Source organism: Sus scrofa, chromosome 2, assembly GCF_000003025.6.
Source record: "Sus scrofa isolate TJ Tabasco breed Duroc chromosome 2, Sscrofa11.1, whole genome shotgun sequence".
Classification (NCBI taxonomy): Eukaryota; Metazoa; Chordata; class Mammalia; order Artiodactyla; family Suidae; genus Sus; species Sus scrofa.
The window spans coordinates 70,498,908-70,525,230 of NC_010444.4; the positions used below are offsets into that span (position 1 = coordinate 70,498,908).

At 37.8% G+C, this 26,323-nt stretch overlaps 1 long non-coding RNA gene across 2 annotated transcripts in view; it reads right to left on the minus strand.

The window, feature by feature from the left end:
- The window catches only part of LOC106507293, an 84,232-nt gene extending 62,543 nt beyond the window's left edge, over positions 1 to 21,689 (minus strand). The window contains exons 1-2 of one of the 2 annotated variants that reach the window (XR_002341668.1): positions 18,902 to 21,689; positions 3,052 to 3,141 (exon numbers count right to left, since the gene is read on the minus strand). This is a non-coding gene — a long non-coding RNA (uncharacterized LOC106507293). Of the gene's footprint in view, positions 1 to 3,051; positions 3,142 to 6,191; positions 6,254 to 18,901 lie in introns of those variants that run through there. The other variant, XR_002341667.1, reaches the window with a different exon arrangement.

Below are 26,323 nucleotides of genomic sequence, written 5' to 3' on the forward strand. Positions count from 1 at the left end.
AAGCCTTTTAAAAGAAGGATATCCTAACACTTGCAGCCACATGAATGAACTCAGAAGATATTATACTAAGTGAAATAGGCAAGACAGAGAAAAACAATATTGCATGACCTCACTTATAGGTGAAGTCTAAACAAGTCTAACTTAGAAACAGAGAGTAGAATGGTGGTTACCAGGGGCTAGAGGTTTGGGACAAATGGAGAGATGTTGATCCAAGGGGACAAAGTTCAGTTATGCAAGAGGTATAAATGCTGGATCTAATGTACAACATAGTGACTACAGTTAATAATTATGTATTATATACATCAAATTTGCTGAGAGAGTAGATCTCAAATATTCTCCCCATACAATGAAAAGAAAGAATAAGTATTCATAGTATAGTTGGTGGACAAAGGGCACAGCAGGGGGAGGCTTAAGCTGTCACCAAAAATCAAAAACAGTGAGTCCAAATGTTCATTACAAGGAAAAACATGGGTAAGAGAATGGGCATTCACCTTTGTTTATCTTTACATAAAGAAACACTTGCAGGATGCTCAAGAAATCCAAAGGTATGTATTTGAGAGTGGCTGGAGTAACAGCACTGGAGGAGACCAGGATATGTGGGCAGTGCATCTTCTCAAGTTAGATTTACCTATTTCAGTGATTTATTCAAAATGAACAGATGAATGGATTAAGAAGATGTGTTACATATACACAATGGAACAGCACTCAGCCATAAAAAGAACAAAATCGTGCCATTTGCAGCCACATGAATGTATCTATAGACTCTCACACTAAATGAAGTCAGAAAGATAAATACAAGTATCATATATCACTTGTATCTGGAATCACAAATGAAACTATTTACAGAAAAGAAACAAGGTCATGGACATGGAGAACAAAGTTGTGATTGCCAAGAGGGGAAGGGGAGGGAGTGGGATGGATTGGGAGTTTGGGGTTAGTAGATGCAAACAATTGCATTTGGAGTGGATAAGCAATGAGATTCTGCTGTACAGCACAGGGAACTATACCTAGTCACTTGTGATGGAACATGATGGAGGATAATGTGAGAAAAGGCATGTATGTATATGTATAACTGGGTCACTTTGCTGTACAGAGAAGAAATTGACAGAACATTGTAAATCAACTATAATAAAATAAATATAAAAATAAATGAAAATAACTATGATGTGATCCAGCAATCCCACTCCTGGGTGTCTCTCTGGACAAAACTATAATTCAAAATGATACATGCACCCCTATGTTCATAGCAGCACTATTCACAATAGCCAAGACATGGAAACAACCTAAATGTCTATCGACAGATGAAGGGATTAAGAAGATGTGGTACATACAATGGAATACAACTCAGCCATAAAAAAGAATGAAATAATCTCATTTGCAGGAACATGCACACAGCCAGAGATTCACCTACTAAGTGAAGTCAGTCAGAAAGAGAAAGACAAATACCATACCATATAACTTATATGTGGAATCTAAAATATGGCACAAATGAAGCTATCTAAGAAGCGGAAACAGACTCACAGCCATAGAGACAGACTTGCAGTGCCAAGGGGGAGGGGGAAGGGGAAGAGAGTGGGATGGACTGAGAGTTTGGGGTTAAAAGATTCAAGCTATTACATTTAGAATGGATAAACAGTAAGGTCCTACTGTATATCATAGGGAACTACATCCAGTCTCTTGAGACAGACTATGATGGAAAATAATATTAAAAAAAGAATGTATATATGTATGACTGGGTCACTTTTCTGTAAAGAAGAAATTGGTACAATATTGTAAGTCAACTATACTTTATACTTTAATATTTTTTAATTTAACAAAGTAAAAAATAAAATGAACAGAGAAACTTATATAGACATGCTTTGTTTATTACTAGTTTAACTTGTGTAAATAGAAAACCATTCAAATATATTTCTTTAAACACTAAGGGTTACAAAATGTAAATCATGCAAAGAAAATTTTCAGATTTCTTAACTAAAATGATAAGGTTCATCCTACTTTGTCCTTCCTCTATATCTCACATGGAGGTCATTCTCAGGAAGAAAGTATATTCAGTTCAGCTCCTTAAATGTAGTAGGATTTTCAATGACTTCTATAAGCTTTGATTAGTTTTCCTTATATTAATTATAGTAGGAGTTCAGTTCCTCTAGACTTTTAAATTTAGGTATCCTCTACAAACGTGCATATACACAAAATACCCATGTAAAAATGAAAAATGTACCTGAAGAGTAAAAAACATTCACCTCACACCTTAAGGTCCTCTATTTGGTTCCATTATTTACTGGCTTTTTTGTTATTAAATTTCTCAATCAATGTACATTTTCTAAGTTCTTTTGTGCTAAGGAAAACTAGAGCCAAAAGGCTGCAATATTCAATGGATAGAGAAATCCAAAGGAAAGAAACATTGGAACCAGGACAGACAAGCGGCCTGCTTCCCAAAGGACAGAAACACCCATTAAGGGCATGAAAAAAAAACAACAAAAAAAAAGAGGAAACAAATGTTAACACAAGCAATGTAAAATTGTTATGTTTTGCTTTTCCAAAATTCACCTTGTTCTTTAGTTTATATTTGGTGTCAAACAGAGATTTTAACAAATGAACAAACCTATTTTGCCTGACAAATCCAGGGAGGGGCAACTCTGACAGGGCAGATCACCTAGGAAGTTTCCCAAGAGGTACCTACACCCAAAGGACTTCCCATAGGATGTCTGTACCCAGGGAAGATTCTGGGAGGATAGACGCAAGATTTCTGCCCCTTTTTTCTGAGTGACCGTGGTGGGGGGGGTTAGCACAGGTCACTTGGTTGAGCAGATTAGCTTCCACCAGTGGGTAGGACCTTGTCCTTTCCAGAGATGTTTGCTTTTAAATAGGACTTGTACTTAGCTGCTCCTAACCGATGCTATGCAAAATCACACAATGAAAACCATGGAACTCATGGAGAAAATGGCTCTACACTCAAAGCTTTTCTGTTACATAAAAAAATAGTAACTAATAGTGGTTTACATATGCTGAGTGGTTGAAAAATACAAAAACACAAGCTATAAAACACTTTACCTTGAAAGAGGCCTGCCATTTGTTTGCAGAAATCATCATCATAAAGCTTGAAATCCATGAGTTATAATGAAGAAGTGGAAGGAGAGCTACCTGAAATCAGACAGAAAGTCAAAACCAAGATGGGTATGGGGATCTCTCATAACACTTTAGGGGCATTGAAAGAGCTGGTAGATTTTTGAGCAGTGTGTATTCATTCCATGTATGCTTGTGCAGCTAGGTTCAGCTGGGTATAGTTTTCTGCACTTAACTAGTGTTTGTCTTGTGTGCCTTGCAGATGAAACTGCACATAAGCAAAAATGAAATTTCCATTATGTCCACATTGTTTCCAGATATACCAATGACCTTGAAAAAAACATGCTTTCAAAACCAGTATTAGAACAGAAGTGACCATACAGACAAAATTGTTTTCTGAACCATCTGAAAGGTGAAAATGTGATAATTCACTACTAAATATACAGTAACAATTTGTTATTTAATGCAATTCTCTGTGCAGGACCCACAGTGAGGCCAAACAATACTGAAACATTGGAGTTTGGAGCAGAAAAAAAGTTTATTGCAGCCCCCCTGCAAGGAGATGGGTGGCTCATGACTAAAAAAGCCCTGAAGTCCCTGAAGGCTTTCAGTAAAGCATTTTTAGGAGCAAGATGATGGAGGGGCATGATTTAGTTGTTGCAAATTTCTTGGTGATGGGTCCTTTGTTCTTCTGGCTGTCCCTAGGTCAGGCCAGGGTCAGGTCATGATGTTTTTATTATTTTATGTTCAGGTCCTGTTATTCCCTGTTTAAGTCAAGTCATGGCATGCTATTCTGTATATTTCAAGCTACAGGCATCATTCTGTTAAGAAAGGTGCAAAGCGTAACTAAGCACAGGCAACAGAGCACAAAAGTTAAAGTAAGGTTGAAATAAGAGGAACAATCTAATACGGAGTCACATTTGTTCTTCCCTATTACATCTAGTGGAACCATAATACCAATACTACCCTTCAAAAGTTAAGAAAACTTTGATCATTTAAACTGCAGCCCATATTCCAACTTTCCCCAAACGTCTCCTCTTTATAGGTGTCCCTTTTCAATCTAGGATTCAATCCATCTTCCTGTATCAATTAGGTTGTCTTTTGAGTGCCTATTTAGAACAGTCCTGTAAAGTCCTCCCCTTTTCAACCTGTTTTTTTTTTAAATCATATATTTGCTGCTAAAGACATCAGAAAAAAATTGGGCTTTGTCGCCCTGCTTTAAATATACTCTTGAATGAGGCTATACTTGAATGAAATTTTTCATAAAGTGTTACTAAGTTAGTAAAGAAAAAAATTGTTAGTTGGCAAACTGCTCCTCATGCAAATTCTCAAAGGAGGCACTAAAGAATAAATGTGTCCAGGAGGGTCCTGAAAGGTTCCCTAGTAGGAGGAAGAAACAGACTCAAGCTGAGACAAGCTGGTGGCTCCTAAGTATCTCTTCTTCACTTGTTTCCCCACCACTCCAACATAGCATAAGAGGGTTAAAAGACTTCAGAGCTGAGCAAGGAAAAATATATGACCACTAGATGGCAGTAGCACACACAAGCTTCAGAATATGACATAGATAATGGTACAAATGAATCTATCTAAAGAGTCGCAGACAAAGAGAACACTTATGGATGCCAAGAGGGAGGAGAGAGGGAGTGAGATGGATGGGGAGCTGGGTTTGGTAGATGCAAACTATTACATTTAGAATGGATAAGCAATGAGGTCCTGCTGTATAGGACAGGGAACTATACCCAATCTCTTGGGATAGAACATGATGGAAGATAGAATAAGAAAAAGCATGTATGTATATGTGAGTATATATATGTATGACTGGTACATACATGGACATACATCTACTGTACATCAGAAATTGGAAAAATACTGTAAATGAACAATACTTTAGAAAAATAAAATAGTATAAGTAAAAAAGGATATGGTATGGAGATCACTACTCAGAAGAGAAGAAAGGCAAGGAAACTCCCACTGGAGTGAGGGGTGGTGGTCACAAAGGAAGCCGAGATTTTGAGCTAGTGTCACTCAATGGCCTGGTGAGGACTCCCTGGGTTAGACAGCTCTGAAGGGCAGCAGTGGCTAAGGATTTCAGAGCTGCAGGGTTTCTTTTTTTATGTGGCTATCACATGTTGGGTATGCAAAGGGTATTTCACAGGGTCTACAAAGCAGGTAGGCTCTACATGACTAAAATCAGCTTCGCTGGGCAATGCTTTTGGATTCCAGCCTGCTGTGATGAAATAAATAACCTGGGGGCTAATATACAGAAAGCATCTTAAGCTTATTTCTGGAACACCCAGATATCACCATCTTTGATTTCTGTATGTGGCCAAAGCTGGGGACCGTTAGAATGTAATATATTGCTTCTTCCACTCCAATCCCTACTCTATCTCCAATATCAGATGAACAGAGAATTATATACAAACAAGTCCAGGTGAGGCTATTCCCTTATATATAATAAACTTGTCAATGCAGTAAGTTGGGAAATTATGATTTAAAAGGATGAAGTAAATACATTTCAACTATTAAAATGGCCAAATTCTGCATTAGAAAAAAATTTCTATTTTTTCCTTTTTAAAAATTGAAGTATACTTGGGGTTAATAGATGCAGACTATTGCCTTTAGAATGGAAAAGCAGTGAGATCTGCTGTGTAGCACTGGGAACTATATCTAGTCACTTATGATGGAGCATGATAATGTGAGAAAAAAGAATGTATACTTGCATGTGTAACTGGGTCATCATGCTATACAATAGAAAATTGGCAGAACAATGTAAACTAGCTATAATAAAAAATCATTATATAAAAAATTTAAGAATAGTTTCTATAGTGTGTAAAAATTCTAATTTAAAAAAATTTTGATAAAAATAATTCCATATAGGAGACGGGATTAAGATGGCAGAATAGAAGGATGAGCTCAACTTCTCTCCTAAAAACAACAAAATCCACAACTAAAAGCTGAGCATTCTTCACCCAAATGGACCAGAAACCTTAAAAAAAAGATCTGCTACTGCATAAGAAAAAGAAGAGGCCACATCAAGAGGTAGGAGGGGTGATTTCATGATATAAACAACCGCATACCTCCCAGGTGGGAAGTCCCACAGACAGAAAAACTGGCTCACAAAGACTCACCTACAGGAGTGAGAGTTCTGAGCCCCACATCAAACTCTCATGTGTGCGGATCTGGCACTGGGAGAAAGAGCCCCTGGAGCATCTGGCAGTTTTGATTTGCATTTCTCTTATAATAGTGATGTTGAGCATTTTTTCATGTGCTTGTTGGCCATCTGTATATCCTCCTTGGAGAAATGTCTATTCAGGTCTTTTGCCCATTTTTCCATTGGGTGATTGGCTTTTTTGCTGTTGAGTTGTATAAGTTGCTTGTATATTCTAGAGATTAAGCCCTTGTCAGTTGCACCATTTGAAACTATTTTCTCCCATTCTGAAAGTTGTCTTCTTGCTTTCCTTTTGGTTTCCTTTGCTGTGCAATAGCTTGTCAGTTTGATGAGGTCCCATTGGTTTATTTTTGCTCTTATTTCTGTTGCTTTGGGAGACTGACCTGGGAAAATATTCATAAGGTTGATGTCAGAGAGTGTTTTGCCTACGTTCTCTTCCAGGAGTTTGATGGTATCTTGTCTTATATTTAAGTCTTTAAGCCATTTTGAGTTTATTTTGGTGCACTGTGTGAGGGTGTGTTCTAGTTTCATTGACTTGCACACAGCTATCTAGGTTTCCCAGCAATACTTGTTGAACAGACTGTCTTTTTCCCATTTTATGTTCTTGCCTCCCTTGTCAAAGATTAATTGACCATAGGTTTCTGGGTTTATTTCTGGGTTCTCTATTCTGTTCCATTGGTCTGTATGTCTGTTTTGGTACCAGTACCACACTGTCTTGATGACTGTGGCTTTGTAATATTACCCTGAAGTCTGGGAGAGTTATGCCTCCTGCTTGGTTTTTGTTCTTCAGAATTACTTTGGCAATTCTGGGTCTTTTGTGGTTCCACATAAATTTTTGGATTGTTTGTTCTAGTTTTGTGAAAAATATCATGGGTAATTTGATAAGTATTGCACTCAATCTAGTATGGCCATTTTTACAATATCAATTTTTCCAACCCAGGAGCATGGAATATCTTTCCATTTCTTTACCTCTTCTTTAATTTCCTCGATTACAGCCAAAAAAATCAGAATACATATTCTTCTCAAGTGCACATGGAACATTCTCAAGAATTGATCATATGTGATCACAAAGCACAAAGCTAACCTCAACAAATTTAAGAGTATAGAAATTTCTTCAATTATATTCTCTGACCACAATGACATGAAACTTGAAATCAACCACAGGGAAAGAAATGAGAAAAAACCTACTACATGGAGACTAAACAACATGCTACTAAAAAACCAATGCGTCAATGAGGAAATCAAGAAGGAAATGAAAAAATACCTCAAGACAAATGATAATGAAAACACAACCACTCAAAATCTATGGGACGCCACAAAAGCAGTGCTCAGAGGGAAGTTCATAGCAGTACAGGCCTTCCTCAAAAAGAAGAAAAATCTCAAATCAACACCACCTAAATGAATTAGAAAGAGAAGAACAAGAATATTCTAGGAGTTCCCGTCATGGCACAGTGGTTAACGAATCTGACTAGGAACCATGAGGTTGCAGGTTCGATCCCTGCCCTTGCTCAGTGGGTTAACGATCTGGTGTTGCCATGAGCTGTGGTGCAGGTTGCAGACGTGGCTCAGATCCTGCGTTTCTGTGGCTGTGGTGTAGGCTGGCAGCTGCAGCTCTGATTAGACCCCTAGCCTGGGAACCTCCATATGCCACGGGAGCAGCCCAAGAAATGGCAAAAAGACAAAAAAAAAGTTTGAAAAAAAAGATAATATTCTAAAGTCAGCAGAAGGAATGAAATCATAAAGATCAAAGAGGAAATCAATAAAATAGAGATTAAAAAAACAAAAAAACAATAGAAAAAATCAATCAAACCAAGAGCTGGTTCTTTGAAAAGGTAAACAAAGTTGAAAAACCTCTGGCTACACCCACCAAGAAGAGGAGAAAAGAAACCAAATAAACAAAATCAGAAATGAAAAAGGAGAAATCACAACGGATACTACAGAAATACAAAAAAAATACGAGAATACTATAAACAATTACATGCCAACAAACTTGACAACTTAGAAGAAATGGACAACCTTCTAGAGACTTACAGCCTGCCTAAATTAATCAAGAAGAAATAGATCAACTGAACAGACCATTCACTAGAAATGAAATTGAATAGATCATAAAAACATTCCCTACATATAAAAGTCCAGGACCAGATGGCTTCACAGGTGAATTCTACCAAGTATACAAAAAGGAACTTATATCTATCCTCCTTAAACTTTTTCAAAAGGTTGAAGAAGGAGTTCCCGTCGTGGCGCAGTGGTTAATGAATCCGACTAGGAACCATGAGGTTGCGGGTTCGGTCCCTGCCCTTGCTCAGTGGGTTAATGATCCGGCTGCCGTGAGCTGTGATGTAGGTTGCAGACGCGGCTCGGATCCCGCGTTGCTATGGCTCTGGCGTAGGCCGGTGGCTACAGCTCCGATTCAACCCCTCGCCTGGGAACCTCCATATGCCGCGGGAGCGGCCCAAGAAATAGCAACAACAACAACAACAAAAAGACAAAAAAAAAAAAAAAAAAAAAAAAAAAAGGTTGAAGAAGAAGGAATACTCCCAAAGACATTCTATGACGCCACCATCACCCTAATTCCAAAATCAGACAAAGATACCACCAAAAAAGAAAACTAACGGCCAATATCTTTGATGAATATAGACACAAAAATTCTCAACAAAATTTTAGCCAACCAAATCCAACAACACATAGCAAAAAGACTGTACACCATGACTAGGTGGGATTCATCCCAGGTTCACAAGGATGGTTCAACGTATGCAAATCAATCAATTTCATACACCAGATTAACAAAAGAAAAGTCAAAAACCACATGATCATCTCAATAGACGTGGAAAAAGCATTTGAAAGTCCAACATCCATTCATGATAAAAATTCTTACCAAAGTGGGTATAGAGGGAACATTCCTTAACATAATCAAAGCTATTGACGACAAACCCACAGCAAATATAATACTCAATGAAGAAAAGCTGAAAGCCTTCCCACTAAAATCTGGAACAAGACAGGGATGCCCACTCTCACCACTGTTATTCAACAGAGTATTGGAAATCTTAGCCACAGCAATCAGACAAACAAAAGAAATAAAAGGCATCCAAATAGGAAGAGAAGAGGTAAAACTGTCACTGTATGCAGATGACATGATACTATACATAGAAATGCCTAAGAACTCAACCCCAAAATCACTTGAACTGATCAACAAATGCAGCAAAGTAGCATTTCTGTATACTAACAATGAAATATTAGAAAAGGAATACAGAAATACAATACCTTTTAAAATTGTACCCCCAAAAATCAAATACCTGAGAATAAACCTGACCAAGGAGGTAAAGGACTTATACGCTGAGAACCATAAAACATAGGTATTCTTTAATATGTGTGAAAAATTTCCAAATGTTTGGAGATTTTCTTGTTACCTTTACTTTGTTGATCTAAAACTGATTCCATAATGGTCAGAGATCATACTCTAAATAATTTAAATTCTTTATATTTCTTGAAGCATTATTTAAACTATCCAGAATATGTTCCATTTTGGTGGACATTCCATGGGGGCTTCAGAAGAATGTCCATTCTGCTGTTGAAGGGGTGTCTCATAAAATTCAAATGTATGTTCTATAAATGTCAACTTAATACTGATATATGGTGTGGTTGTGCATTTCTTCTATATTCCTGTTGACATGTTGAATACTACTGTCAAATTCTAAGGGGAGTATTGCAATTTTTCAATTATAATTTTGCATTCCTCTATCTTCCTTTAGGGTATACAGTTTAAATTTTTTTTGGTTGGTCTTTTTTTCCTAGGTCATTCATCAAAGCAACTGTCATTGCTTCACTACATATTCTTGCCTCCTCTGTCAAATATTAGGTTGCTGTATATGCTTGGGCTTATTTCTGGGCTCTCTATTCTCTTCTATTTGTCCATGTGTCTGTCTTCACCTCAGCATCATAATTTATTAATATAGCTTAAATACATAAAGTATATAGCCTAAATCATAAAACCAACATTAATGGACAAAAGGGAGAAAGTGACAGTAAAACAAAAATAGTAGGGAAACTTAATACCCCAGTGACATCCAGATTAAGAATAAGGGGGCACTTGGAGTTCCCATCATGGCACAGTGGAAATGAATCCAACTAGGAACCATGAGGTTGCGGGTTCAATCTCTGGCCTCACTCAGTGGGTTAAGAATCTGGCGTTGCCATGAATTGTGTTGTAGTTCACAGATATGGTCAGATCCAGCGTTGCTGTGGCTGTGGCATAGGCCAGCAGCTATAGCTCCAATTAGACCCCTAGCCTGGAAACCTCCATATGCAATGGATGCCACCCTAAAAAGCAAAAATAAACAAAAATTGGTAAGGGGACACTGGCCTTAGATGTCACATTTTATCAAATGAATTTAACAGGCATATAGAAAACATTTCATCCAAAGTAGGAGAATACACATATTTAAGTACCATGTAACAGTCTCCAGGCTAGATCATATAAACAGGTGGAAGCTAAGCAGTACACTATTGAAGAACCAATGAACCAGTGAGGAAATCCAACAAAAATTTGAAAATACCTAGAGTCAAATGAAAATGAAAGGACAATGACCCCAAATCTGTGGGGCACAGCAAAGCAGTTTTAAGAGGGAAAATTACAACAATACAGGATTACCTCAGGAAACAAGAAAAATAGTAAGTCTACAAATAACAAATGTTGGAGAGGGTGTGGAGAAAAGTGTACTCTCCTACACTGCTGGTGGGACTGTAAATCAGTACAACCCCTGGGAAAAACAGTATGAAGGTACCTCAGAAAACTAAATCTAGAACTACCACAAGATTCAACAATCCCACTCTTGGGCATATATCTGGACAAAACTTCCATTGAAAAAGATATATGCACCCCTATGTTCATCACAGCACTATTCACAATAGCCAAGACATGGAAACAACCTAAAGGTCCATCAACAGATGAATGGATTAAGAAGATGTGGTACATAACACAATTGAATACTACTCAGCTATAAAAAAGAACAAAATAATCCCATTTGCAGCAACATGGATTGAACTAGAGACTCTCAAACTAAGTGAAGTAAGTCAGAAAGAAAAAGAAAATTACCATATGATATCACTTATATATGGAATCTAATATAAGGCATAAATGAACCTTTCCACAGAAAAGAAAATTATGGACTGGAAGAACAAGACTTGTGGTTGCCAAGGGGGAGAGGGAAGGCATGGGATGGACTGGTAGTTTGGTTAATAGATGCAAATTATTGCACTTGGAGTGGATAGGAAATGAGATCCTGCTGTATAGCATAGGCAACCATATCTAGTCACTTTTGATGGAACACGACAAAGGATAATGTAAGAAAAAGATTATGTTTGTATGTGTATGATTGGGTCACTTTGCTGTACAGTAGAAACTGACACAACACTGTAAATCAACTAAATGGAAAAAATAAAAATTAAAATAAATGAATAAATATGTAAATAAATAAAGAAATAGAAACAAAAATTTCAAATAAACCTAGCCTGATACCTAAAGGAACTAGAAAAAGAGTAGCAAAGTAACCCAAATTCGAATTAAAGTAATCATAAAGATGTGAGCATAAATAAACAAGAGACTAGAAAATAGTAAAAAAAAAAAAATGAAACTAATAGCTGATTATTTGAAAAGGCAAACAAAATTTATAAACCTTTTAAAAAAAAAAGAGGACCCCCAAACAAAATACACAGAAAGGAACAAGGAGAAATTACAAGTGACACCACCAAAATACCAAGGGTCATAACAATTACTACCAACAAGTACAACCAATAAATGGACAATGCGCAAGATATGGAGAAATTCCTAGAAATGTACAAGCTCCCAAGACTGCACCAGGAAGAAACAGAAAAGAAGAAGAAACCAACTGCCAGTGATGACACTGACTCAGAAATTTTAAAAAGTCCCAACAAAAAAATTCCAGAACCAAATGGCTTCTTAGATGAATTCTACTAAACATTTAGAGAAGAGTTAATATTTATCCTTCACAAAGTATCCCAAGAAATCATAGAGGAAGGAATGCTTCCAAACTCATTCTACAAGCCCAGCATCATGCTGATATCAAAACCAGAGAAAGACAAGAATATTAGAGGCCAGAATTATTGATAAACATAGGTGCGAAAATCTACAATATTCTCAAGCCAAATTCAACAATCGTTAAAGGGATCATAATTCATGATCAGGTAGGGCTGATACCAAGCATGCAAGGATTTTTCAATATTTGCACATCAATCAATGTAATATACCACATTTAAAAACTGAAGGATAAAAGCCATATTAAAAAAAAAAAACCAAGATGCTTAGATGCAGAAAAATCTTGTGACAAAACTCAACATTTGTTTATGATTAAAAACTCCCTACAAAGTGGGCATAGAGGGAACATACCTCACTATATAACAAAGACCATATATTGCAAACCCACAGCTAGCATCATACTCAATGGTCAAAAGCTGAAAGCATTTCCCCAAAGATTGGGAACAAGACAAGGATATCCACTCTCACCACTCTGATTCAACATCGTATTGGAAGCCCTAGCCATAGAGCTAAAATAAGAAAAAGAAATAAAAGGAAGCAAAATTGGAAACAAGGCAGTAAAGCTGTCAGTGTTTGCATATGGCATGATACTATACCTAGAAAATCCTAAAGATGTCACCAGAAAACTACTAGAGCACATCAATGAATCTGGTAAAGTTGCAGAATAAAAAATTAACATACAGAAGTTTATTGCATTTTTTTGTATTTTTAGGGCTGAACCCACAGTATATGGAAGTTTCCAGGCTAGGGGTTGAATTGGAGCTATAGCTGCTGTGCTACACCACAGCCACAGCAACATGGGATCTGAGCTGTGTCTGTGACCTAGGCCACAGCTCACTGCAACGCTGGATTCTTAACCCACTGAGCAAGGCCTGGGATTGATCCTGTGTCCTCATGAATGCGCATGGGATTTGTTTCCACTGTGCCACGATGGGAACCCTCTGTTGCATTTTTACACAATAAAAACAAACTATATTTTGTTTGAAGGAGAAATTAAGGAAACAATACAATCTTATCAAAAAGATTAAAATAATTAGGAATAAATGTACTTATGAGGGTAAAAGACCTGCACACACAAAAATTATTAGACATTGATAAAAACCTGAAGATTGCACAAACTGATGGAAAGATTTAGCATGTTCATGGATTGGAATAATTAATATTTTTAAAATGATTGTCCTATTCAAAGCAATCTACAGATTCAGTGCAATCCCTATCAAAATACCAATGTCATTATGCACAGAACTAGAACAAAAGATTTTAAACTTCATATGGAAATACAAAAGGCCTGGAATAGTCAAAACAATCTTGAGCAAGAACAGAGCTGGAGGAATCAACTCCCTGACTTCAGACTATATACTACAAACCCACAGTAGTCAAAAGAGCAGGCTAACTGCACACCACCAGAAACATAGATCAACAGAACAGTAGACAGACCCAGAAATAAATACATGCACCAATGCTCAATTAATCTATGATAAAGGAGGCAAGACTATCCAATAGAGAAAGCACAGTATCTTCAGTAAGTCAGGCTGGAAAAGCTAGACATTTCCATGTAAAAGACAGAAATTAGACATTCTCTAACACTATATATAAAAATATATTACATATATCCCTTTAATCAGAATGTATTAAAGATCTTAATGTAAGACTGGAAACCATACAACTCTGAAAGAGTACACAAAGAGTACACTCTTTGACATAACTCATAGAAATACTTTTTTGGATCTACCTCTTAAAGCAAAGAATATAAAAACAAAAATAAACATAGGAACCTAATTAAACTGAAATGATTTGCACAGCAAAAGAAAGCACTGGCAAAATGAAAAATAACATACTGAATGGAAAAAAAATTTGCAAATACTATGACACAAAAAGGGTTAATTTCCAAAATATATGAGCAGCTCTTTTAAACTCAATATCAAAAAAAATAAGTAACCCAAGTTAAAAATAGGCAAAAGACCTGAATAATCCTTTCTCCACAGACAACATGTAGATGGCCAACACACACATGAAGAAATGCTCAACATTGTTATCAGAGAAATGAAAATTAAACCACAAGTAGATATCACCTCACACCTGTAAGGAAGGCCATCCTCAAAAGAACACAAAAATGATGTTGGCAGGAAAGTGGAAAAAACAGAATTCTCACACACTGTCAGTGAAGCCACTCTGGAAAATGACAATTGGTGGAGCCACTCTGGAAAATAGAATAGAGTTTCCTCAAAAAACTAAAGCTTGAACCACCATATGACTCAGCAATTCCACTCCTCAGTATAGATCCGAAAAAAAACAAAACAGCTGATTTGGAAAGATACACCTCAATGTTATAGCAACATTATATACAAATGTCAAGATATGGAAGCAACTAGTTGTCATTCAACAGACGAATGGATAAAGATGTGTTACATATTCACAATTGAATAGTACTCATAAAAAAGAAAAAATTTCTTTGTCATTTGCAACAGTATGGATGGACTTTGATGGTATTACGCTAAGTGAAACGAGTCAGACAGAGAAAGACAAATATGGTAAGATATCACTTCTATGTAGAATCTAAAAAATAAAAATAAATTAAACAAATAGAACAAAAAAAGATGTAGATTCACAGATACAGAAAACACCAGTGGCTACCAGTAGGGAGAGGGGCAAGATGGGCTGGGAATTAAATAGAGGTACAAATTACTATGTATAAATGAGTAAGATACTACAAGGATATTTAGTACAGCAAGGAAATATAGCCAATATTTTAAAATAACTATAAATGAAATTTAACTTTTAAAAATTGTGAATCTCTATATCGTAAACTAGTAATGCATATAACATTGTACATGAACTACAATTTAAAAAGAGCATTTTAGGAGGCACAAAGTCAGGAAGGACATAGCTAATCAAACAGCAACATCAAACAGGTGAATTTAAATGAAATGGGTGCAACCCTTCATCCAGTACCTCAGAATACACATTCTTTTCAAGTTCCTTGGAACATTCACCAAATTAGACCATAATCTGGGACACACAAAATACACCTTAAATTACTGAAAAAATAGAAATCATACAAAATATGCTCACAGACCACAATGGTATTTATCCAGAAATTAGTAACAGAAAGATAGCTGGAAAATCCTCAAATGTGTGGAGATTAAACAACACACTTCTGAATTACATCTGGCTCAATGAGAGCAAGATACCAGCAAGAGGGTGGAACAACAGTTTTCTACCAAAATCTCCCATAGTGCATTAATTCTAATAAATGCACAAGAGTGAGAATACCATTATGAGGGTCCATTGGAGAAGTTCAAGCATACCAGAGCACATAAACTGAGAACAGAAAAATGGCAAAAATAAGAACAGTTTCACTTTTCTAATTTCAGCCCTCCCCTGCAGCAACATACCCCACTGTCAAGAGAAAGCCCTCTGACTGACTTGTGATTCCTCCTACTGGGGAAAGTGAGAGCGCTGTGACTGAACAACTGGCTTCCCCAGAGGTGGGACACTGCCCAAGAGGCTCACTGTTTTCTCATCTTACTAAGAGCCAAGGGTATCAGCATGGTTGGTGGCTGAAAGGCTGATACCTGAAAAGCATAAGGTTCATACAAACCAGAGCTTGGAAATCCAAAAAAGAAAATGGCTGCAGACCCTACTAATTGCTCACTGATTCATCTGGACACTTACACACCAAGTGCTTGGGATAATTTGCTTGCAGACACTTCCAATTGGCCCAGGGACACATCCAATTCTCCATAGGCCTCAACCCCACCCTTTATCTGGCTCCCCACATCCTCCTCAGATGATGAGCCCAAGCCTCTGTAAATGACTTTTAAGCACACACATTCAGCTAGCTTGACACAGTGGGGTTGGAAGAAGACACACAAATTGGGCCATTTTAGAAGACTGGCCTAGGGAAAGCAAACAGCACCCAGCCTGGCTGTGAGGGATTAAGAAAAGGCATGCAACTTTAAGAATTCCCCTCAAAGAGGAAACAAACAGCATGAAGTGGGCATCCACAGAAAAAGCCTGAGAGAATCTCAGAATACCTATCTGGGATGAATGAAGATATTTTTTCTACCAAAGCCAGTCAGTAAAAACAGGAGGAGGTGACTCTTTCTTCAAATGCAAAAACAGTGGGCACATCACTTCAAACCAAAAAGAAAACAAAAAGACAACTTTCAGAATGGGAGAAAATAGTTTCAAATGATGCAACCAACAAGGGCTTAATCTCTAGAATATATAAACAACTTATACAACCCAACAGCAAAAAAGCCAATCAAGCAATGGAAAAATGGGCAAAAGACCTGAATAGACATTTCTCCAAGGAAGATATACAGATGGCCAACAAACACATGAAAAAATGCTCAACATCACTGATTATAAGAGAAATGCAAATCAAAACTGCTATGATGTACCACTTTACACCAGTCATAATGGCCATCATTAATAAATCCACAAACAACAGGTGCTGGAGGGGCTGTGGAGAAAAGGGAACCCTCCTGCACTGCTGGTGGGAATGTAAACTGGTACAGCCACTATGGAGAACAGTTTGGAGATACCTTAGAAATCGATACATAGAACTTCCATATGACCCCGCAATCCCACTCTTGGGCATCTATCCGGACAAAACTCTACTTAGAAGAGACACATGCACCCGCATGTTCATTGCAGCACTATTCACAATAGCCAGGACATGGAAACAACCCAAATGTCCATCGACAGATGATTGGATTCGGAAGATGTGGTATATATACACAATGGAATACTACTCAGCCATTAAAAAGGATGACATAATGCCATTTGCAGCAACATGGATGGAGCTGGAGAATCTCATACTGAGTGAAATGAGCCAGAAAGACAAAGACAAATACCATATGATATCACTTATAACTGGAATCTAATATCCAGCACAAATGAACATCTCCTCAGAAAAGAAAATCATGGACTTGGAGAAGAGACTTGTGGTTGCCTGATGGGAGGGGGAGGGAGTGGGAGGGATCGGGAGCTTGGGCTTATCAGACACAACTTAGAATAGATTTACAAGGAGATCCTGCTGAATAGCATTGAGAACTATGTCTAGATACTCATGTTGCAACAGAACAAAGGGTGGGGGAAAAATGTAATTGTAATGTATACATGTAAGGATAACTTGATCCCCTTGCTGTACAGTGGGAAAATAAAATAAAAAAAATTTAAAAAAAGAAAAATGAAAAATCAAGGAAGAATGACAAAAAAAAAATGAAGATGACTGTAACACATTTTGCTAGCTCAACAAGAAAACCCACACGTTTGAGAGTTGATTGATTACAGAAAATAATGACTGTTATTATTTCCTTAACAGCAAATTATCTTGTGAACAATTAATAATGTTCAAGCACTTCTGCTCTGCAAGTCTAGGCCCTGGGATTACATTTGTGAGCACCCAGAAGTAAGCAAGAGACTCCAGGGACACCCATTAAGGGCAGGAAAAAAATTTTAACTCAGGCAATGTAATATGGTTATATTTTACTTTTCAGAAATTATCTTTCTTCAGTTTACACTACTATAAAATGGACATTAAAATGTGAAAAAAAATCTTTTAGGGTAACAAACATGGGGAGGCAGGTGCATGCTGACAGGACAGGTGACACAGCAAAGTTTCCAAAGAGGTTCCCACACCCATGGACTTTCCATTGGAAACAGGATATCTGTGTCCAGGAAAGATTTGGGGAGCAGAAGCCCAAAGATTTCATACAATGTAATTCCATGTGACTATTCCTCTCATGGTAAAACATCCACAAAACAAAACAATCTTTTACAAAGAGCCATTCATTTTTTGTCATTGGAAAATGGTAAAACAGAAAAAATCTATATCCTACTCTGCAAAAGTGTAACTTTGTGTAAGCAGTTAATTTCTTGTTCTAAAAAAAGAGCTTAATGTTCCATATATATTAGGATTAAATAACATATGTGTAGTGTTTGCACAGTCCATGAACACACGGCGAGCATTAATTATTTTCGTTAAAACACTGCTGATTTAATTATGAAATCAAAAAACACATGAATACATTCTCTGCCCTGGAAAAAAAAATACTGCCTCTGTTTGAAATGCTCCACTGAAGACAGACAGTTGATGATGATGCTGTGAATCAGAGTGGACCTTTGCTTTGAGAAGGCAGGTAGGGATGTGGAAATTTAGGGAGTTACTGTGAGACTTAGGAAGAACTAGGTTGTGGAGACAGGTTCATGAATTTGAGACCTGCTTCTCAAACATTTGGAAAACTCCGGAGAAAACAGGTCTTCTTGGGGAGAAAGGACAGACTGGGGATTCTGCAAACCAAAGCTCCCCACCGCCCACATAAAGCCCAGACAAATCTGAAAAACCTTCCCAAGGTCACATCGCAATTTGGGGGAAACAGGGTTCTGGGCACAGAGATACCCAAAGAGGCTCTGGGGCCAGTCACCATGCACAGTGAAGGGACAGGATGCCTGATGTCAGGGCTGCTAGCCCAGCCCGCACGTCAAGAGCTGGAGGAGACTTGGGTTTGCAGACTCTAGAGTTGACATAGCGGGGTCCAGTCCCTCAATGGCCAGTTCCAACTCAACCCCTCTTCCCCATCCTGGGACACTGAGTCCCTCACACTCACCATTTCCTGGCTTCTGGGTCCACCCTGGCATCCTCCCTTCCACTCCTGCCACCCATGCAGCTCACAGGGCCAGAGACGCTGCAGCAGAGACTGCCCCAACTGAGCAGGTGAAATGCAATCCTGAGCACTGAAACCATCCTCCAAGTGGTTGGCTAACTGTTGCCGCACCCACCTTCCCCTGCTGAGCCCCTGATTGGGCAGTTCATAAGAACCTACCCACCTCCTTTCCCAGATTGACAACCAGACAGAAGATCACCTGAACCTAATGAGCCTCAGCCAAGTGGCTGGAATCTGTTCCCTCCAGTGGTTTAATTATTTGTTCATAGGTGTTCCTAACCACTGCTAGGCAAAATCACACAATGAAAACCTCAGGGCTTCTGGGAAAAACAGGATTGGAGCTCAACACTCACAACTTGTCACTGACATTTAAAAAAAAGGAGTGCAATAAAACAGCACTTTACTTGTGTTGAATGGTTAAGAAATTGAAAAACACTGCAATAAATAGAGCATTTTGCCCTGAAAGAGGTCTGTATTTTATTTGCAGAAGTGGTCATTAGAAGGTTTGTATCTTGTGAGTTATTGTGAAGAGGATGAAGGAGAGTTACCTTAAATCAGAGTCAGAACCCTAAATGGATATGGGGATCCCTCACAACATCTGAGGGGCACTGATTGAGCTTATAGAGTTTTGTGCTGTGTGCACATGTTTTGTGTATGCCTGCCTTTCTAGGTTCAGCTGGGGGCAGTTTTACGCACCTAAGCCCTCTTGTATATCTTGTAGGGGCAACTGCATATAACATGATATTTACATTATGTTCAAATTGTTTCCAAATTTATCAATGCCCAGAAAAAGATCATGTTTTCAAAACACTTTATAGCAGAACTGACAGCATATAGATGTCAATATACTTTTTTATGAATGATTTGATAGTTGAAAATATCATGACACTTAACCATTAAATATTTCAGCAACAATCACTAAAAATCAAAACATTTTATTGTGTAACCATAATATCAATACCACATTTCAAAAGTTAGGAATATTATGTTATCATCTAATGTGCAGTCTATTTGGACCCAAGCAGGACCCTGTGGGGATAGAACCCTGTGTCCCCTACCTCATGCTTATAGGAAAACTTTAGCCTCCTAGTCTTCAAAAGAACAAATTTAATTAGAGAAGGGGGGGATGCTGAAACAAAGGAAAAGAGTCAAGTAAGACAATAACATGGTTTAGCCAAAAAAACAAAATCAAGGACCTTAGTTCCTCCTCAAGGGTATAGGTAATGATCTGAGCCACGTCTTTGAGTTGTTTTTCAATACTAAAACTCCCACCAGGTGGAAGACATTAACTGCATGCTGACCACAAGCAGGTGGACACCAGACTGGCACCAAAAGGTGATGCTGTTAACTCATGAAATAACACCCTGTTACCCCACCATCAACCAATCAGAGAATAATGCAACATGATCCTCTTCCTCCCTTTGTCTATAAGATACTTCCCTAAAAGCCACAACTGAGTCTTTTGAGGATGAGCTGCCCTTTATTTTTCTTTGGTACCAAGTTGGGTGCCTGGCAATAAATTCTGGACTAGAACTCCAGAGCTAAGGAAAGTATAAAGAATCAAATGGGTGTAATATTCAATGGATAAAGGAAACCAATGGGAAAAAAAATACTGGTGCCAGGACAGGCCAGCAGCCTGGATCTGGATGTGGCTTCCCATGGGACAGAAGGAAAGCCACATCCAGACCCTCCTAGTTGAGAGACAACCCGTGGGATGGGTCAGTCCCTTGGAGAAGGGGGGTGGAGACACCTGAGCAGCCACAGGAGTAAATTCTGGGAGCTCTGCCCACGCTTCTCTTCCTTGGGAATACTGAAAAGCTCCATACCTCAAACTTCCATTCTCATAAGTGAGGAAATAACTGAGAGTTAGTTTAAGGTTCTGACTCCAAAGAAGTCCCCAATTCATGAACCCTAATCCAGGGAACAGAACTCCTGAATTTCACAAACTTTCTCAGTGTTCATTTATTACACTCTGAGTATCCCTCCAATATGGCTGCAAACCTGAAACCTCTATCTTGAAAGAGGCCCAAGGGACCCTCCTTAACTCAGAATAGCACCCCCACTTCTTGTGCACTTGCATCCCCAGGTCCCAGGGCTCTGTAGTTTCTCTCAGGATAAAGGCTGGGTGTTCTCTAATGGGTGTGAGCAGGAAGGACACCTGGAGGAGGAGGCTTCCCATCCCTTAGGTTCAAGTGTGCCTTAGATAGGTGACACAAACCTCAGGCTTCTATTCCCCCTAGAAGGGCTCTGGACCAGCACTGGTATTTTAAATGACACAGGTGCAGAGTATGAACAATCCAGCACAATCACCTAAATCTTTTATTTCAAGTAAAAGAGAGGAGACGTTTGTAAGGCCTGTTGCTAGCTCAACATGAAAATCCATAAATATCTATTATTTTGGTGATGTTAATTATTATTTTTAGGGCAAGAAATTGTTTTGTATACATTTAATCCTATTTGAGTACTTCTGCTCTGCAAGTCTAACCCCTGGAATTATACTTGAAAGCACTCAAAATAAGGAAGACTCAGAAACACCCAATAAGTACTATAATGGTGGGAGACGGGATTAAAATGGTAGAATAGAAGGACTGGAGATCACCTTCTCTCATAAAAGGAATAAAATTATAACCAACTGATGAACAACATTCAATCAAATAAACTATGAGCTATCAAAAAAGATATCCTACTCCAGAAGACAAAGAGAAGGCCAAATCAAGATGGCAGGAGGGGCAATTACATGATATAAATAACCCCATACCTGCTGGGTGTGGGGCCCAGAGACTGGAAAATAACTGTATCACAGAGACTTACCTACAGGAGTGAGAGTTCTGAGCCACACGTCAGGTTCCCACACCTGGGAATCTGGCATTGGGTGAGCCCCTAGAGCATTTGGCATTGAGGGCCAGCAGGGCTTGTGCACAGGAGTTCCACAGGACTGGGGGAAACAGAAACTCCATTCTCAAAAGGCATAAACAGGCTTTCATGTGCACTGGGTCCCAGGACAAAGCAGAGACTCCATAGGAATCTGGGTCAGACGTGACCTGCAGTTTTGGAGGAACTCCTGTGAAAACTGGGGGGTGAATGTGGCTCGTTTTGGGGGAAGGACTTTAGAGACAAAGTTCTCAGAACAATCATCCATGTGTGCACCTCTAGAAGTAGCCATTTAGAAAAATCTGGCCGCACCCATCAGGGCTGAGAAGCCCAAGGCCAAACAATAATCCAGGTGGGAACACAGCCCCACTCATCAGTAAACAGGATGCCTAAAACCCCCAGGCACAGCTGCCTCTAATCTCACCCAGAGACAAAGATTCACCCACCAGAGGGATAGTAATCAGCTCCACCTACCAATAGGCAGACAACAGTCCTGCCAGTCTAGAAGCCTACAGCAAGACCCGGTACCAACTTCAGCCACAAGGGGGGAAGACATAAAAAGCAAGAGAAGCAACAACTCAATTGTCTGCAAAAAGGAGACCACACCAAAAGTGTATATGAAATGAAAAAGCACAGAATTATGACTCAGACAAAGAAGCAAGAAAAACAAACTTTTTTGATCTGGAGATTACCAACTTCCATGAAGAAGACTTTAGACTGATGATAGTAAAGATGATTCAAGATCTTGGAAATAAACTGGAGGTGAAGATTAATAAATTATGAGAAACACTGAGCAAATAAATAGAAGATTTAAGGATTAAGCAAAGATGCAAAATACAATAACTGAAATAAAATATTTACTAGAAGTAACCAACAGCAGAATACCAAAGGCAGAAAAATGAATAAACAAGCTGGAAGACAGACTAGTGGAAATATGTGATGTGGAACAGAAAAGACAAAGAAGATTGAAAAAAAAATTAAGACAAGTCTAAGAGAACTCTGTGACAATGTTAAAGACAACAACATATGTATTATAGGGATGCCAGAAGGAGAAGAGAGAGAGAAAGGGCCAGAGAAAATATTTGAAGAGATAATAGCCAAAAACTTCCCTACCATGGGAAAGGAACCACTCACTCGAATCCAGGAAGCTCACCAAGTACCATATAAAATAAACCTAAGGAGGAATACCCAAGACACACATTAATCAAGCTGACCAAAATTAAAAACAAAGAGAAACTACAGAAAGAAACAAATAACATACATGGGAACGCCTGTAAGATTATTGTATGATTTTTTAGCAAAAACTCTGCAGGGCAGTAGGGTGTAGCATGACATACTTAAAGTGATGAAAGGAAAAAACGTCCAACCAAGATTACTCTACCCAGCAAGGTTCTCATTCAAATTTGAAGGATAAATCAAAAGCTTTACAGACAAGCAAAAGCTAAGAGAATTCAGCACCACTAAACCAGCTTTAGAACAAATACTAAAGGAACGTCTCAGGTGGAAAAGAAAAGGCCACAACTAGAAACAAAAATACTACAAATGACAAGGCTCACCAGTAAAGTCATATATATAAACAAAGGTAGGAAATCATCCACATACAAATATGCTACCAAAATCAGAAATCATGAGAAGAGGAGGGTACAAATGCAGAACATTGGAGATGCACTTGCAATTAAGAGACCAACAACTAAAACAAACAATATATATGTGTGTGTTATATATTCCTATAGCTAAACTTCAAAGTAACTGCAAACCAAAAATCTACAATAGATACACACACAAATAATAAAAATCAATCCAAATACAACACTAAAGATATTCATCCAGCCACAGAGAAGAGAAGAAGACAAGAAGGGAATAAAAAAGACCAATCAATAAGGAAACATAGGCCCTAAATGACATATCAGACCAGATGGACCTAAGAGATATTTATAGAATATTCCATCCAAAAGCAGCAGAATACACATTCTTCTCAAGTGCACATGGAACATTCTCTAGGATTGATCACATTCTGGGCCACAAATCAAGCCTCTGTAAATTTAAGAAAACTGAAATCATATTAAGCATCTTTTCCGACCGCAACTCTATACAACTGGAAATCGACAAGGAAAAAACTGCAAAAACCACAAACATATGGAGACTAAAAAACGCACTACTAAACAACAACCAATAGGTCACTGAAGAAATCAAAGAGGAAATTAAAAAATGCCTAGAAGCAAACAACCACAAAGGCACAACAATCCAAAACCTATGGGATGCAGCAAAAGCAGATCTAAGAGGGAAGTTTATAGCAATACAAGCCTACCTCAGGAAACAAGAAAAAGCTCAAATAAACAACCTAAAATTACAAATAAAGCAATTAGAGAGAGAACAGATAAGACCCAAAGTTAGCAGAAGGAAGAAAATCATAAAGATCAGGGCAGAAATCAATGAAATAGAAACAAAGAAAACCACAGAAAAGATCAAAGAAACCAAGAGCTGATTTTTTGAAAAGATCAACAAAATTGATAAATCCTTAGCCAGACTTATCAAGAAAAAAGAAAGAGGACTCAAATCAATAAAATTAGAAATGAAGAAGGAGAAATTACAACAGACATCACATAAATACAAAGGGTCATAAGAGACTACTTCATGCAACTATATGCCAATAAAATGGACAACCTAGAAGAAATGGACAAATTCTTAGAAAAGTACAATCTTCCAAGACTAAACCAAGATGAAATAGAAAAGATGAAAGAACCAGTCACAAGTATTGAAATTGAAACTGTGATTTTAAAATTCCCAATAAATTAAAGTCCAGGACCAGATGGCTTCACAGGCGAATTCTATCAAACATTTATAGAAGAACTAACACCTATCATCCTGAAACTATTCTAAAAAGTTGCAGAGAAAGGAACACTCCCAAATTCATTCTATGAGGCCACCATCACCCTGATACCAAAACCAGACAAAAGTATCACACATACACACACAAAAAAAGAAATTACAGGCCAAAGTCACTGGTGAACATCAATGCAAAAATCCTCAACAAAATACTGGTAAACCGAATCCAGCAATACATTAAAAGCATTGTACATCATGATCAAGTAGTATTTATCCCAAGGATCCAAGAATTCTTTAATATTGGCAAATCAATCAGTGTGATACACCACATTTACAAACTGAAGAAAAAAAGCCATATGATCCTCTCAATAGATGCAGAACAAGCATTTGACAAGTCCAACAGCCATTTCTAATTTTAAAAAAAACCTCAGAAAGTGGAAATAGAGGGAACCTACCTCAACATAATAATCCATATATGACAAATCCACAGCTAACATCATTCTCAATGGTGAAAAGCTGAAAGAATTCCCACTGAGATCAGGAATGTCCATTCTCATCAATACTATTCAACATAATTTTGGAAGTCTTAGCCACGACAATCAGAAAAGAAAAATAAATAAAAGGAATCCAAATTGGAAGGGAAGAAATAAATCTATCACTGTTTACAGATGACATGACACTACACCTATGGAAACCTAAAGATGCTACCAGAAAATGGTTAGAGCTCATCAGTGAATTTGGCAAAGTCACAGGATACAAAATTAATACACAAATCAACTGCATTTCTATATACTAACAATGAAAGGTCAAAAAGAGAAATTAGGGAAACAATCCCATTTACCATCACATCAAAAAGAATAAAATACCTAGGAATAATCCTGCCTAAAAAGGCAAAAGATCTGTACTCTGAAATCTATAAAACACTGATGAAAGAAATCAAAGATGACACAAATAGATGGAAAGACATACATACCATCCTCTCGGATTGGAAGAATCAATATTGTCAAAATAACTATAATACCCAAGGCAATCTACAGATTCATGCAATCCCTATCAAATTACCAAGGACATTTTTCACGGAACTAGAAAAAAATATTTCAAGTTTATTTGAAAGCATAAAAGACCCAGAATAGCCAATGTCACCCTGAGAAAGAAAAATAGAGCTGGAAGAATCAGGATCCCTGACTTCAGATGATACTACAAATCTATAGTCATCAACACCTTATGGTACTGGCCAAAAACCAAAACACAGATCAATGGAACAGGGTAGAAAGCCCAGAATTAAATCAATGCTTCCACAATGAACTCATCTATGACAAAGGAGGCAAGAATATACAATGGAGAAAAGACCCTTCAATAAGTGGTGCTGGGAAAACTGGACAGCTACATGTAAAAGAATGAAAGTAGAATACTTCCTAACACCATACACAAAAATAAACTCAAATGGATTAAAGACCTAGATATAAGACCAGACACTATAAAACTCTTAGAGGAAAACATAGGCCAAACACTCTCTGACACAAACAACAGCAATATCTTCTCAGATCCACCACCTAGAGTAATAACGATAAAAACAAAAATAAAAGTGGTATAATTAAACTTAAAAGTTTCTGCACAGCAAAGGAAACCCTAAACAAAACAAAAAGACAGCCCACAGAATGGGATAAA